General features: G+C 41.1%; 1 long non-coding RNA gene across 1 annotated transcript; it reads left to right on the top strand.

Annotated features, from left to right (window-relative positions):
- Positions 1-7750: 7750 nt before the first annotated feature.
- Positions 7751-13860, top strand: LOC126034485 (uncharacterized). The gene is made up of 3 exons (XR_007504642.1): positions 7751-7817; positions 10366-10462; positions 13603-13860. It is a non-coding gene; the product is annotated as an uncharacterized LOC126034485 (long non-coding RNA).
- Positions 13861-16170: the final 2310 nt, after the last annotated feature.

The following is a 16170-nucleotide window of genomic DNA, read 5'->3' as shown; positions in this document are numbered from 1 at the left end:
ATGACCGAAAGAGGAGAAATTCCAAGGAAACCTTGGTGCAGAGGAAGCTTTGGTGGTAACAGTGGATGTTGTGGATAAAGAACAGTAGCTGGTAAGAGTAGAATTAAATTAGACTTGGTGCAAAATATACCTATCTTTGCTGCCAAACTTAAGCTAGCATGCCATCGAAAATCAGGATAGAGGCTCTGCTGCGTTCTGGGCTGCCGCTGTGACTTGAGTGGCCTATTTATTTAAATGACTGAACTTTGTGCACACGCAGTAGACTGCTTCCTGTGAGTTGAGAGCTTTGTAAAATTACATTACAAAATCAACACTGACGGTGACACACACTGAACTCCTCGTATGGCGAGCTGAACAGGGTAGCACGATGTTCTTTTTCAGGTGCACGCTTCAGCAGAGAGATTGACAAAATGGGTGAGATTTTACAGCAAACTCGAAAGCAGAAAGCCCTGGAACCCATTTAAATGCCTGCTTTAAACCTGATCTGCCTGCTGTTCCCAGTAAAGCTTATAGGGTACACAACAGTTTAGTCCTAATGCAGAAGATGTCAGAGAGGACAGCGGCTAAAGGACTGTTTGCGCTAGTTCCCATCCAGGCACAAGTGGCTCAGATTCACTGGTCCGATGTGGGTCGAGTGCTGCTGCGGGTAGGAAGCCTCATCCCTCCTCTTCCTCTGCGGGTGCAGCCCCGTTGTGCCCAGGAGATGTTTCTCCGTAGCTTCTCCAGCAGAGTTTCCAGGAGCACCTCTGTACTGGCTATCCCCTGACCACCATAGCACGTAACGGCCAGGTGGAGGGGAATTTCTGACCTTTTCTGGGCAAAATAATAATGTATGTTCCTGGACTAGCGGTCTGTGTCTCTCTCGGCACGTACCGGCCTCATCCTCGGCACACCGCATTCCCGTAGCGATGGCTTTAGCGCCCGTGTGCGAGTCCGTGTCCCTTTTCTGGGCCGTGGCTCATGTCCAGAGGCTTCGGCGTCTTCACCGTGTATCTGCGCTGAAGGCAGAGGAGGAATTGCACGTTCACAAGCTGCTACGCGCCAAAAGTTCTTTGCCAAATAAAAAGACATCAGCGGCGTGGGAAATGGGGTGACCGGAGCTCTGGGATACCCACGGCACACATCCACGTGGCAGCCTGGACACATTCCTGGTGGGCTGTTGCCTTGCCTGGCCATGTGTTTTTTGAAGAAAGGGCTACTGCACGCTGAAATTTTGGCCATCAAATCACACGAAGGTAGCCCGAAGCTCTCCGGAGTGGTAGACGCAACAGTGGTGATTCCTGTGGCTCTCCATGGACGTGAGGGTGGAGGAGGTTAGAGTGACATCTGAGGATAAAGGTACTTTTTAATCTAGCTCCCCTTTCACGGTCTCTTATATCAGCTGCCCTCTTTTCCACCCCATTAACTGTATGAGCATACCCTTTTATCAGCTTAAAGGCCTTAAAATACAGTATTTCGGATGTGGATTAAGGGCAATGTGCGGCTCTGAGTAACTCATGCTGCTGAATTCCTCTTTGGGGCGAAGTTGTAGAGGAGTGCTGCAAGGTTGCATGGCTTTTCTGTGTCACTTACAGAAGTATCAGATAAATAGATGCAATTTGTCAAAACCCCAGTTAGAGGAATACATTTGTGCTTGAATACAGCATTTCCCCTAGGGTTTAAATAAGTTTACTTACATTCAATATAAGAAACCAGAATGTATTTACTTTCAGTTTTTTAACTAAATCCATGACAATTTATTTTGTATGAAAGGTTAAATGACTTAATAATGGCTTTCTCAGAACTGTTTTCTTATTTTCCGGATGTTGGAAAAGAAATGCAATTTTTTTTCTCCTAGATAGTGAAAAAATACATCATTATGTTCTTGCTTTAGCTATGTAAATGACCTTACTGATAAATGAAAATTGATATTTCAAAGCTGTAGTTTGTTATAGCCTGATGGCATGTTAGCCCTTATCATTCAAGGCAGTATTTAACTCTGAATAATATATTATGCTAACTCTCTGAAATTGTTATTATGAGATTTTAATGCACCATAAAACATGTCTTATGATCTTCAGCATGCTAAAATGTCAGTCTAACATATTAATCTAACATATATCTTGGAAAGCAGTAGTCTGACAAAATCTGTCTTCGTATATAGCATTTCTTGTACTATATTTCGTACATGGATTTATGTGTAAGTATGGGATTTGCAACATCTGAATAAAATAATTATCTTTTTTTTTCTGCACATATAAAACCTAGCACAATGAGATCTCAGCCATAAGTGGGCAACCTAGATTCTGTCAAAATCGCTTTCTTAAATAAACACTGTTGTTGGCAAAGCAGCCATGATACTGAGGCAATGTATGTGAATATATTCTTGGTTTTGCACTTGGACTTTTCATGATGTGCCTTTCTGGTTTGAAAGTGTTGGTCTTAGTTTAGATGTTTCTGTTTTATTTTGGCAGTTCTGAGGAAAATGCATTAGCTAACCTTGAACTGGAGGATGATGGGGAAGAACAAGGACAGGGAAATAGATTCTCCTGGGCTCAGATTCTTGCAGCATGGAATTTATGCAGAGGGTAGCAAAACCAGGTTTGTGGGCTGCTATCTCCAGGCAAGTGGGCCAAGTAGTCCGTGAATATTCACGTTTGTGGGCAGTCAGTCTCAGAGATACTCTGGGCCTCGTGAGGACCGCTGCTGAAAGTGGACAAACACTCAATCTGCTTCTCCCAAAACCAGAGCTGAAAGATAGGCAGCCTACCTGCTGACCCAGAGATGCTGGGTAACCATTAGAGTCTGCTGGGGCAAGGTGACACCTCCATCAGACCTTCTTTTTTTTTTTTTTTTTTTTTTTTTTTTTTTTTTTTTTTTTGTGATAGTCAGCGTGGAAAAAAGAAGCTGTCAGAGAGATGTTGCATCATCCAAATTTTTCTGCAGCTGGTCGATGTAAGTCGAGAAGTGCTCTGCAAGGTTTATAGCCGGACTACTGCAAAGCAGTCAGTTTAGCATTGCGTCTACGGAGCACGGCTGAAGTAATCACTCCAGGGCTCTGTTCTGCTCAGATCTGAATTTAGCAAATGGAGGTCCCAGATAAAAAAGTTTTCTCTCATTTGTGTCTGTATTAATCAAAATGTTGTAATTGTGGACTTTTATTTGATGGAATTTGATAGGTCCCATATGAAGAATGGTTTAGATGTGATTGCTACTTTTTTCTTACTATTCATTTTTATGGTGAGAACGGATAGTTCACAAAGCAGATTAGACATATTTCAAACCAAACCAAAAAAGTCAATGTACGTGTTGTGACATATGTTCTGCATATTCTTCCTTAAGTACCTAGAAAATTAGTAGCTGTAACTTATATCCTTTCAAAATGTAACAGACATTTAAACGAAGCAAACTGCAAAAGGCAAAAATGTTCTTATTTAGTTGCACTAATTAATTAGCAAATGGGATTTGGTCCAAAAAAACTCTGTAAAGAAAAATAATTTTCATCTGAAGCCAAATGTTGCCCAGCTGCCAGATCACATTCTTTCTCTACCTGTGGACTGGATGTAGTATCTTAACGCGGTAAATTCTTGTGAGATAAAAATGTAGCAACAGCTGTCCTTGAATGTGCATTACATTTTCTGGTTTTCACTCTAACGGGCTTAACCACTCCCATGCTTAACATTATAAGGATATATGACACTTTGTTTCTTCCTGGGTTCTGAACTAGTGTTAAAAACATGAGGCCTGAAGGCTCTATTGAGATCTGTATTTATATCATTTGAAGACACGTGCTTAGAAGCACCTATCTAAACATGTCTAAAACTATCTAATCCAAGACTTCTACATTTAGGTGCTCTGATTTTCTAAAATTTATCTTTGCAGCCTACAGGAACTGCCTTTGATTTTCCTGATTACGTGTCTGCGATGATCAGAGATGCTATTTTCTTATTTTAAAGAGGTAACAAAGAGAAAAAAGGAGAAAAATAATGACCAGATACAATGCCGAAGGCACAATAATTGAAAGGACGAGCAATATTTCTTAGTATATTGCAAACTGAACGGAGGCTGTGCAGTTTAAAGGAGAGGTTACAGGGTCTATTGCACAAGAAAATTTCAATTCAGGGCCAGCAGTGGCCACCTGCGGTAGGGAAGATGCTGGTGAAGAAGAGGAAATAAGAAGTATGATGCATGGATAATAGGCCTCATAAAGCGAGGATTCGACAAAGCAGCAGCTGGAGAGACATCCTAGCACCACAGCAGTCTTTGTTAGGTGTGTGCTGCTGTATGCCACTGTTCTGCTCATTCCTATTGAAAAAAATCAACAAGGGACTAAGTAGTACTTAGGAAAATTAGATTGCATTTTCCCCTTATTATAAGAAATGTGGGGTTTTTTGTTCAGTAGAAAATAACAGAAAAATCTATTTGTTACTAAGGGGGTCTGTGCGTATCTTCTTTCATAAAACAAATCTCCCATGAGTCTTTCTCATACAGATTTCAGAAAAAATAGTTGTCTGGTTACATCTAAGGGAAATTTCTGGATTGGTACTCCTGAAGAACTGTCAGGGGCGGACATAGACTTCTTCAGTCCAAAGCAAAGATTTGTAATGTGCTCATAACGACTGGTCTACAGGACCTGGATATGAGCAGGCATAAAAGTATTTATAGGCAAATGATTTATCCTGAATGTTATTGACAGTAGCCAACTGCAGACAAATGGCAGTGTGTGAAAATCTGTGAAGATCTAGTCATCACTAAAGAGCTCAGTGCTAAATAGTTAACCAAGTGGATGGTTCTTGAAATGAAGCATACAAAGCATTTGAAGATGCAGATCTTCAAAACCTCATTAAATGTGAGTAAAGCTCCACTGATATGGATGGAGTTGCCCATGCGTATTTGCAAAAGGAGGGATTTCTGAGTTTGAATGCCTGGCATAACTACTGAAAGTGCAGGGATGCATCTGTACCAAGTCAGGGGCACACACTGAAATCATCTGTGATGCTCTGCAAGCCCTGGTTGACCTCAAGTGGAATATTTTGAATCATTGAACTTCACGCTTCTTCAATTCATAGGACTGATCACATCATCTACTCATAAGTGTATTTCAGTAGCACAGTATCCAAAACCAAACCAGCCCCTCTAAACAAACCAGGGAGCTTTGTATCTTAAGGTGAAAGAGGGCAGGGAAATTATTCCCTGGGATAACAACAAGGGAGAAATGTTTTACAGAATATTTCCATCAAGAAGTTGTTGGCAGTTTGAAGAAGGCAAATAATTCAATGACTAAGTGAGAAGTCTGTTATTTTTCTTTGTTATATACTATTTGGGAAGTGTGATTTTTATTTATATACTCTCTGAGTAATAGTAGAGGAGAAAGGATAACTAACATAATAGAAGGGAAAAATGTCTCTCAGTTCGACTTTGTAAAGTGAAAGATGTGATCTTAGATAAAGGTTCCTAATGAAGGAAACGAGAACACTTAAAGGGCAGGAAGATAAAAAAGAATGTGGATTTGTGTCATTGCACGAACAAATGCTTCTATAGCTTTTGTTCCAAGTGTGACCCTAGGGTAATCAATCACGGTAAGACTGTCACCCATACAACTTTGAGAGTAAGATGAGGCAGCTCCTGTATATTTGCAGAGAGCTTGGAGATAGGGAAAATATCCTCCACATGTACCTTGAAGAGGACAAAATTGTTTCTAAATTGAATCCAAATTAGATCATGTGAAATTTCATATGGTCTTTTTAATTTCTGTTGGTTTTTTTTAATATTATGTATTTTGTTTCTGCATGGATAATGGACAGGAAACATTTTTTTTGGCTATGACACTCCAACAAATTAGATTCCCGATGGCATAGATCATCTGTTGAACTCAGTGAAGTTATGGCAAGACCCCACCAGTCATAGACTCAATCCCTAATGTAGAGTGACAATGTTTTCAACAGGCTGGAGGTGATATTTGCCATGACCCTCCTATACATAGCTGCACTGACATAAGCCAGCCCACATGTTGTGCCGTCCTTTTTTTTTTTTTTTTTTTTTTTCCAAGCAAGGACAGCAAATATTATGGTCCTCACTTCATCCAGATGGCTGACAATAGAAAAGTTTTCGCTTGGACCATAGCTGTTTACAAAATGTTTTGTTCGGCTCTGACTAACACTTGGTTGGGGAAATTCTTCAGGGAAGTTTCTACAAGGAACTGACACATCATGTAGATGACTAAGTTATTAAAATATCACTCTTCTCTTTCAGCGAACAGTGTGGTACTACGGACAAAGTCATGTGGGTGACCCAGAAAGGGGAGAGATGTTAGAAAGACTAAGGCGTCTTCATTTAAAGCAGAGGTGTTAGCTCTGGTATTCTGGCTAAAGTGAAGTCTGAGGTGCTAAATGTCTTTTGAGGTTTAAAATACATGATCAGCGTCTGGCATCTCGTCTTCCTTTTCTCTCCTCTCTAGGGCAAACAGTTCTAAGCTGTTTATGGTAGCGTTGTGTTGTGTTTCAGGTACATCTCATAGTGCTTAAACCAGAAATTCTTAGTTGTGAGGGTGAATCTATTCAATTGCCAGTATTTATTCATAACATACGGGCATGCCTGTTTGTGGATATAACTTCTTATTTTCTTCACACACAAACGGAGACCAAATCCTGACTCTCCTTAGCAACACCCATAGGTAGAAAATGTAGCTATATTAACTTTTTGCAATTTCAAAAGTTTTTGTTTCTGTCGTGTTTAACTTGTGCCGGCGATCAGTTTGGAAAATACCAGTTTTGAAGTGAAAACGTATGTTTATATTTATTATTTAGGAGGATCAATAATAATGGCTGATCACAAACTCTTTCATTTTACCCATATTTTTAAAGCTTCTTTAAAGCTATTGTTATGTCAGATATGCATTGAAGCTTTCCCTATAAGTTAAGCATGACAAGCATAGAAATAATTTTCTGGCTTAACGTAGCATAAAAATTGTTAAGATGTTATTGACCCTTCTAATTTAAAACCTTCTCCGGCAACTCGTCCTGCAAATAGTTTCATTACCTTCAATTTCTTTTGGAAATTGGAGACAACTTGGGACTAAGAGACTGCAAAGCTTGATTCAGTGCTTATTTTGCAACTAAAATATGAAGGTCTTTACAACATTATGGAGTTTAAACACAGTGATTACAGAAAGGGAAACTTTAACTCTCAAAATGAGTGCTGTGTTACAAGTCATTCCAAAAGACTTATTTTCAGGGACCAACATTTTCCAAAACTGAGGCTCGACTAAGATGTCTCAAACAGGGATTTCACAATCCTTGATGTATTGAAATTCAAGATACGGTGTTCCCAACGGTTTACACACTTTCTACTCTGCTGTTCTAAATGGCCAATTGACCTTGTTCCTCAGTGCCCTGTTTTATCAGCTAGTAACACTGCTACTAAAGTTGTTAGAGTATTTTGGGAACTGTATCTCCAGGGTTTGAGTTTGGGATTGTACTGATCCTCCCAAATCTCCAATCATGACAAGATATATTTTTGATGGCTGCTACTTTTTGGACTTCCCTTTGTCTGTCTGGTTTTCTGGAGGCCCCAGGAGGATTTTCGCTATGCACAAAACTAAAAGGTTCCTAGCTTGTTTTCCTGCATAGTATTTGTTAGCATAGTATGAAACACAGTAAAACAGAGAGATAGAATAATCATCAATGTCTTTCTTTCCTGCAATTTCTCCAACAAAACAGTGGTACAGTACTCATAAACATTTAGGTAAATCTTTGTTATTTCTTGCCACCTGAAGGAACAATCTCCAAGCCCTGAAGCTGGCTTCTTCCTGCCCTAAGGGGGTGCAGACATCTTTCAGGGTAAGTATAAAACCCCAGTGAATATGTGGGGAGAAGACTCTTTCTCTCCAGGTTGGTTTTTACATGTAAGACTTAGCCTCCTTTCCTAAATCGCCAAAAGAAATTTCTACTTCTGCAGAATCCTAAGCGATGATAACCAGAACAGGGGGAAAGTGCATATATAAACATATTGCCTAATATTTTTCTTAAATGTGTCACTTAGGAGGAAAAAAAGGAAGAGAAAGCAATCTTTGGTAATTTCTTTTTTAGACACGCATTTGCGCCAGGGAGGCCAACATCACATTCCCTTAGGTATGAAAAGTGCTAGAATAAAGTCTGAGAGCTCCTCTCTCCTACAGTCAAACACAGCTGCATGAGCTGAAAAAGAGTTGTATAGGCTATAAAACAGGACATACACATAATCACACTTTTCTTTCCAAAATCCTCTCTCCTCTACAATAAAGGTCAAGCAGAACAGCTCCTTCATCTCCTGGTGGTCACGTCTAAGGACATGCACGGTAATCTTCCTCAACACTGAGCAGTATTCCTAAAACCACATTATTCATACTTAAGCACTGGGGCCTTATAGAGCAGCTGCTCTGTAAATCCACCAGAAGAAGGTGATTAAGTCCTTGTATGGCCGCTGTAGGATATGCAGACCTCTTGGTGCTCTCTTGCTGTGCTGTTCTGAATTTGAGGTGTCAGTGATTAAAAGTCGGTGCGAGGTGACTATTTGCAGCTCAGCGCTGATGGGACGCACTAGTTAGTCCTACTGCCATCAAAAAGGTGCCAGAAGAACTGGGGACCCTTTGACATGTCATGAGCCCTTTACTCTGGTGTAAAATTGTGTTTGTTTTCTCGTGCCTATTTTTGCACCCTCTCTGCCTTCTCGTCTTCTGTTTCTCTCCTTTCCCGGTTTTCCTGCCTCTTGATCCTGTTTCATTTCTTGTTTTGCTGTCTTGTGCTGGTGATCTTTCTTCCCTTTGCCTGTTTTAGCTCCATGCCCTCCTACCCCTGAGGGCTGCCTTGCAGTTGATATTACTAGGAGATTAGTAATGCTCCCCAGACAGCATGGAGCATGCCACACTTACCTAATCCAGTCCTTTCCCTGCTCTCTGTAGGTGACTTCAGAACAAGCAGAGCAGAGAGGGGTTCCAGTGCTGGCAGTGTAATAATGCACTGCCATATGGGGTGTTAAAGCCTTTTTTTTTTTTAAAGCGGGCTATTATTTTTCCGTTTTACTGTTTTCAGTGCTCCCTTTCCCATCCTACCCTGCCACAAGGCACACAGATGCAGATGTGCCCTACGTTCCAGAGAGGGCACATTTTTACAGTCCAGGTGGACTTTAAAATTACCCCCACGTGCCATTCCATCATCCTTGTAACACTGCATGAAGGTTATATATATATATTGTATACCCAGCGGTGGCAGTATTATTTTCATGGCATGATTTTCTCAGTGTCCCGTAACAGCCGTGTCAGGCAGCAACTGTCTTCGCAAGGATGTCCCTTGGAAATGAGACCTTTAGGTCTCCATTGTGAGTAAAATCCCTTGGGGGCAAAATACAAGCAAACTGATCTGCTGATCTCTTTGGCCAAAGGCATGAAAGCTGAAAGGGCTGACTAGGCACAACTTTCTTAGTGAACTTAGCCTAACAATGAAAAAATGTCTGTGCAAGGAGGAAGGGACTGAAGGAAGCCAAAAGCAAAGTAGTGACAGGACAGATTGCCATTTTGGAAGAGAATAACAATTTTTCTTTGCATCTGTGCATGGTCTCACTCCTACATCCAAGGAGCTCATAACATCCTTTAGTAAGACTAATGTCATGGTACAGAGGGACGTACAGCTGAACCTCAGATAAATCCATTGCCTCTTTTCCCCTGCCTGTGCTCCCTGACATACCATGCTGCTACACAACTGCTGTGCAGCATCTCAGTTTTTTTTAGATTCCCCTCAGAAGTAATCACAGAAAAGCAGTTCCTCCACTTCCAGGTTTGAAGAAGGTACAAATTCCTAAAGGCAACACTGTTTTATTGGACTTGATGCAGCAAAATTATATAAGTAAACCCAAATATAGAATCACAAGCAAAACTGACCAATGCTGTGGTTTTGCCATACCTTACCATTGTATTTATTTGTGTGACTTCAACTGCTTATGAGTAGTATTTATAACTTTGACAGGTACCTCTCTAATAGGAAAATGTTTTGTGTGAAACAATTGACTTTCCCAATTCACATATCACGTTGTAACTATTTTAGTTAACAACAACATGTCTACAGCAATGTATTTGGCCTGAGAAGGAAAAGAAGCATACGCAATACACGGAGTTACACATGGTCCGTGTTTCAATAACATCTGTAACGTGTGAAGTGCCTCAGTTTCTGGGATCCAAACTGAGGCACTTCTCAAGAGAGCTTGATGTTTCTGAAAATGCAGCGAGCTCCCTCTGGAAAGCAATGGTTTAACTGGCACCAAACTTCTTAGTTGGGTTTTTTTTGGGGGGGATGTTGGTGTTGGTGTTGTGCTGTATGTAGCGTATAACTGTATTTGTGCTCTCTAAAAATATAGGTACTTGGCATATGCCTTCACCTGTGCCTACATCACTATCTGTCTTGCCATTTGAGATAACCTTTGAGTATTTACAATTGATGCTCCCATTTAAGAGGTAAGCTCTACAAACAAACGTGGTTTTCCTGTATTATATTCCTTACAGGCTAAAGGTTGAATTACCACGACACACCACAAGACTGAGCAGTTTTCTTGACCGACTTCAATGCTGTTTTAGCATTCTCTAACAAAATAGGCTTGGGTGTAGGTCTATTATGGAAGGGAGAACAAGCTTACCCGCTGCGCAGGAGAATTCCAGGGGCCTCTGATTATCCGTCCTATTTATTGAGCCTTACAATTTCCATGGGTTTTTGGGCACTTTGCCTTGATGTATTGTTTGTGCAATAGGGCATCTTATCTATTTCCCAGAAAACTTTTTTTATGTTGTCCATCTCATTAAAGGAAAGCTTTATTTTCTCATTAACTCCTAAAGAAGGCAGAACTAATCAGCTGTGGATTTTTATCCCACTGATCAATTTCATCTATAAATTGTGTTGGAAGGCTAATTCCTTGTTTCTGCACAAAAGAACTATAGAAATAATGCAGGTCAAGGACAAAGACATATCCTATGTAAGCAGATAGACTCCTGCCAACATAATCTGTAAGTGGAAAGTTAACACTTGGCTCTTTGAAACAAGTTCTGACCTGACAACAGCAATAAGCTTCTCAGAACTGGGTCAGAGAGACTGAAGGGTCAAAAAATTAATTAATGTTCTGCTGAAACGACATGATTTTGGTACTTTTGAGCATGCAATCACTCTTCCCTGCTCCTGCTCTGAAGTAATATACCCAGAAAAGCTACATGAAATATGTCTCTCTACTGATCCTGAATAAAACATAGGAATAGTTTAAAACTACATAAAATCAGTGCTGGTATAACTTTAAGTCTTTTTAGCTTTGTTTCTGCAGATAAAGATTTTTCCTTTTTTTTTTTTTTTTTTTTTTTTTTTTTTTTTTTTTTTTTTTTTTAATCAGACGAGATAAAATAGGCAGTATCTCTGTGTCTTTTAAAAATCAGACACGCGTCTAAAACATTGGCCCTTTGGCCATAGATCTCCCAGCTGTGGTATTGGTACAAATGATTAAATGACTCCATGACTGACTAAAATCTGTTGGATGATGCCCTTCGAAATTTAAGTGGAACGGTCTCGCAGTGAGCTGCGAAGTGTAAAGACAAAAGGCTCACCCCAATGCAAACCCAGGAGCGTGCCCAGTTACCTCTCCCCTCTTCCTCCTCCTCCTCCTCCCACGGCCATCACCTAACGCAGCTGTAAAGGGCATTCTTTTGATTTGTTTTTATCCATCCGCCTTGTAGTGTCAGCCTGCTTACTGTCAAGCCTGCAAGTGTGAAGGAACTTGTATTGCTCCTTGTCTGGACGGCTGGTGCCTCTTGGGATGAGAAAAACCATTGGACTGGCTGCTCTGGGGCTGGAAGTGTGATAGCGGCAGTGTATTTAAACATGACTCTCCCGCAGGATGAATTACTTTATCAGCCTGTTTGGACGGGAGTCATGGAGGCTAGCGAAAGGGTTCCAACGGCTTGCTGCTTTAATAAATTGTCTTTTGTAAACTAACTTTTGTTCCTAGCTTGTACCTTTTTTATATTTCGCAGGAGAAATCTTAGCTAGCAAACACCCTGCACCAATAAAAGGTTGCAACGTATCTGTCGGGTATGCACCTTTTTGCTCCAGGGTCTTCAGGGATGGTTGATTTACAGTAGAGGAAGAAGTAAATCTGAGGGACTTCATCAAGCCTATAAGAAATCCAGGTTTCTTTCTGGCTGTGGAATTGCCCATGAAAGATTAAGTGGCCCACGTTGGACAGGATATAGAGCAATGCCGATGGGACTGAGAGGAAAACCAGGGAAAAAAGTGCTCCGGGCGCAGGTGGTGATTGCATGGAGCAAGCGTACGATGCTGCCTCTGCACAATGAACAATACGGGGAAACATGAGCCGAAACGTCCCCTTCTTCTCTGACCTGGCCCCGTGGCATTTTCTTGAGGCGATGCTCTGTGTGCGGCCCATAACTCTACCCAAGCGGACTCAGGGCTAGGTTGGACCTGGAGGGCACGAGCGGCTTCGGGACCAGCCTTTCCGTAGGGAGTATTTGGCAACGGCCGGCAGTGCCGCCGGGTGAAGATTACCTTCCTCTCCCAAGGTAAATGCATCTCCCTGTTGGGATACTTTCACCTGAGACCAACGGGCAGGGTTTGTCGGTATTTGTTGACTTTTATGCTATGTGCCTGAACGCACGTCAGCCCGTGCCGTGCCGTGACTAATGCCCAGGGTATGGGATGTTCGTAACCGGGTGTTTGCACAGGGCTGCTGCCCTTGAAGCGGCAGCCGGACGGCTCTGCTGCCTGAAAGACATCTCAGAAAGGAGCCCTAGTTTGGGTACCAGAGGTACCAGATCCACACCTCACACCCCACACCATCACCCCAGTTCGGGATGGTAAATCAAACCGGTGCCAATCGCCGCTGCGTGCACAGGCAGGCGCGGACCTGCCTGGTGTGCACGCATGTGCGGCTTGTGTTTATGCAGAAATACACGCTCACAGAAGTGTTTGGGGTGATTTCAGCCCTTTCTGCCAGCTGATGTGGGAACAATACTCTGTGAACACCTGTGGGAGCGGAAAGTAAATAGAGCGCTCACACGTGCTGCTGGCTGACGCGCATCCTCCAGCAGCTCAGCGCAGTGAAGTTTTACTCTTCGCCGTGAATTTTGCAGTGGTGTCGCTGGGATGCTCTAATACAGCTGCTCCTTAATCAGCTAGTTTTAAACAAGAAATAATTTGTGTTCCAAATATGGTTTCGCTTATATTTTTTAATTATTTGTTCAGCAAATACTTTTATTTCCAGGGCCTTGTTAATTAATGAACAATCAATTTAACAACTGCTGCCCCCTTGTTATTTTAGGAAATACTTTTAAATGTGCTACCCATTTGCAGCCATAAGCCATAAATATTGCCTTTAAAGGCTTGAACTGGAGAAGCATGTACTTTAGGTTTCCTTTCCAAACTGAAGCAAATGCTTCAAATGCGCTTGCATTCCTTGCTTGCTATCTTACGAGTTGTTCTCTATCACTAGATAAAGCTGGCTGTTTCAGCAGACTTGAGTCTTACTGCAGCTTGGTGGCTGAAACTTTCTATCTAATTCAAGAGCTTTTTATTTTTTTTAATTTTTTTTTTTCCTCTACAGGGTTCAGAGCTAAAGTGATAGAGTCATCTGCAACTCTGGCAATCGCTGTGTCTCCCTGCTGGCCAGGGTCAAAGTCTGGCTCCATTCAAGTCAGATAAGCTTCACGTTTTGTGCCCTGCTACCAAAACTGGACAAACTCCTGAACTGCCCCTACCTCCCATCGTGTAAGGCGATAAGAGACTATAAGCTTAATATCTAAAGGAGAGGGATTTATTTTGTGCATGGATCAGCTAAAACATTATTTGCTTAGATGATGGTTACCCCAATTACGGTTTTGCAAGTAGGCATATTGCAGTTGGCTGCACTTTACCTGGAATAAAACCAGTTGGATCCATAGCTGTGACAGTACCTGAGGATTAAAATGATGTCCTGTGGTTTTAGCATCTGTGCTCCGAAAAGAGATGCAGGAGCATATATTCTAAATGTATAATCAAGGAATGGGAAAAGATTAACAAGCAATATCTGTCCTCTGTAATCAGCTTTGGAAACAACAATAATAAATCTCACTTGCTTGATTATTTGATCGGGTCTAGTAAATGTTTGAACTAAATAGTAAGATGCATCTACAAACAACTGAAAATGCAAGACTTCAGATAATCTTGTCTTCGAGAAGCAATAGCAGCTAAACATTTCCTCTTGTGCCTCTTCACCTTTGATTGACCCATTTTCCATCTGTGTACCACCTTTCTGCTGTCTGTCTCTTGACATAAATAATATCTTGCTGATGGGGCAAAATTGGGATTTTGTGAAGCTTTGCCTGACTGACCTGAGTGGGGCTATGCCGAGGCTATCTGCTTTGTCAGATGGTAGGCTACTTAATGCTGTTTCTCTGGTCTAGACGCCTGTCTCCTGAGGACTGGTTCTCCCTAAAAAATCCAAATATACTGGGAAAACAAATTCTCATCTTATTTATTGTCTCCATAACCATCAGCAAGTATTTGAGAGTCTCTCAAACACGAGAACTCTGGTAGCGCAATTGCCACTTGGTGGTTTTTGTAGGTGGAGGCAAAGGATTTGTGCCCACTTAGGAAGGGAAACACTTTAAATTGTCAGGGCCAGACTTAGGCCAATATAGTTACATCAAAGGTGAGTCTGCAAGGAGAAAAACTGTATTTTCCCTTGACTTGCTGGTCTAGTCCCTTCTGCATTTGTAGTGGCTTTGAGTAGTTTTCCAACAGTCCTTAGAAGTCCCATTCAAAGAAGACATAGAATACCAGTCAGTTAAGAACAAAATTTAGTTCGTATCTTGCATGCACAAGACAACAGGACAATTTCATACATTTTTCTGAACTCTTTGTGTAATCCAAATAATGACCATATTGTTCCATTCTTATGTTTTTGTAGATCAATGTGCTAAAAAAGAAAAATCCTTTCCTGTTTTAAAGAATTTTGATGGGCAAAAAGACAGTGGTGTGCAAATATGAACTCGTATTTGCATGTCATGCAGGGTTACCTCATTGTCCCCTCACCAGATGTGAAACAAAAATGCAGGATTAATGCAGGAATTGGAGCAACATTACCACCAGAACAAAATGGTTGGAAAAAAGATTACTGTGACAAACACAATATTTAATGGCTCTAACTTAGCTGCCAAAATCACTTTCTTTCTGCCCTTCAGCAGGAACAGGAAGGAAGGCAAATCTGGGTCCAGCAAGAAGCAGTATGCTGGGGCTTAATACGCTGTACTTGGAGACTGACCCTGCGTCAAGTTTTGGAGTCTTGGTGTCATCGTTTTTCAAAATCACTAGACTTTGCTTAGATTGTAAAACCACAGTTTTCCCATCATTTGCTTATGAAATGGCTCACAAGAAGCATAGCTAAAATCCAGTGTGGAAGCTTTGAAAGAAGCATATGGACCTTACAGCATGCCCAGTCCAAATGTTGGTCATGGATGAAATTCCAAACTGGGCATGGTTTTGGTTTTGTTATGAAACTCTTTGACCAGTCTTACAACTCTATTTGGGCAATTTTTGTCCATGTTGAACAACTGCAGGACTATTTTCTTCCTGAAGGTAATTTTTTCTTCAGTTAAAACACTGACAGAGTAATGGACATACTTAAAGCATGTTTCATTATTAGTACATAAAGTAAGAACCAAGTGCTTTAGTAACAACACAACTAAGTATTTTCCATTAAACAGTTGAATCTCCTGTCCAGTAGTACATGGCCATTGACATAAACCAGAACAAATGTGCTGGACATAAACTAAAGAAGTTGAAATGAACTGCCCCTGAAATAGAATTTACTAGATCTGGCCATAGCATATGAGTTTCTGTGTGGGGGTAGGAGGGAGGGTCAGTGAGTCAGTCTGTCTTCCTCTTGGCTGCATATATTTTGAGCAAGCTCGATATAAAAATCTTTCTTAAAACAGTAACTTATGTTCTGATTCAAAAGCGAAAATTAAATTCAATGCCTTCACAAATATGCTTACAGTTAGGTAAACCTGTACACTTTGCAGAAACAAAAACCTGCAAGGCAACCTTCAAATTATTATTAAAAAATAGTCCACCAAAAAATTCACTTTGGTTTGTAACTTGGTTTTGAAATCATTTACAAAGCCATGGTTAA

The sequence above is a fragment of the Accipiter gentilis genome, chromosome 34 (genome assembly GCF_929443795.1).
Source record: "Accipiter gentilis chromosome 34, bAccGen1.1, whole genome shotgun sequence".
Classification (NCBI taxonomy): Eukaryota; Metazoa; Chordata; class Aves; order Accipitriformes; family Accipitridae; genus Astur; species Astur gentilis.
This window is presented reverse-complemented; position numbering and strand designations above follow the sequence as displayed.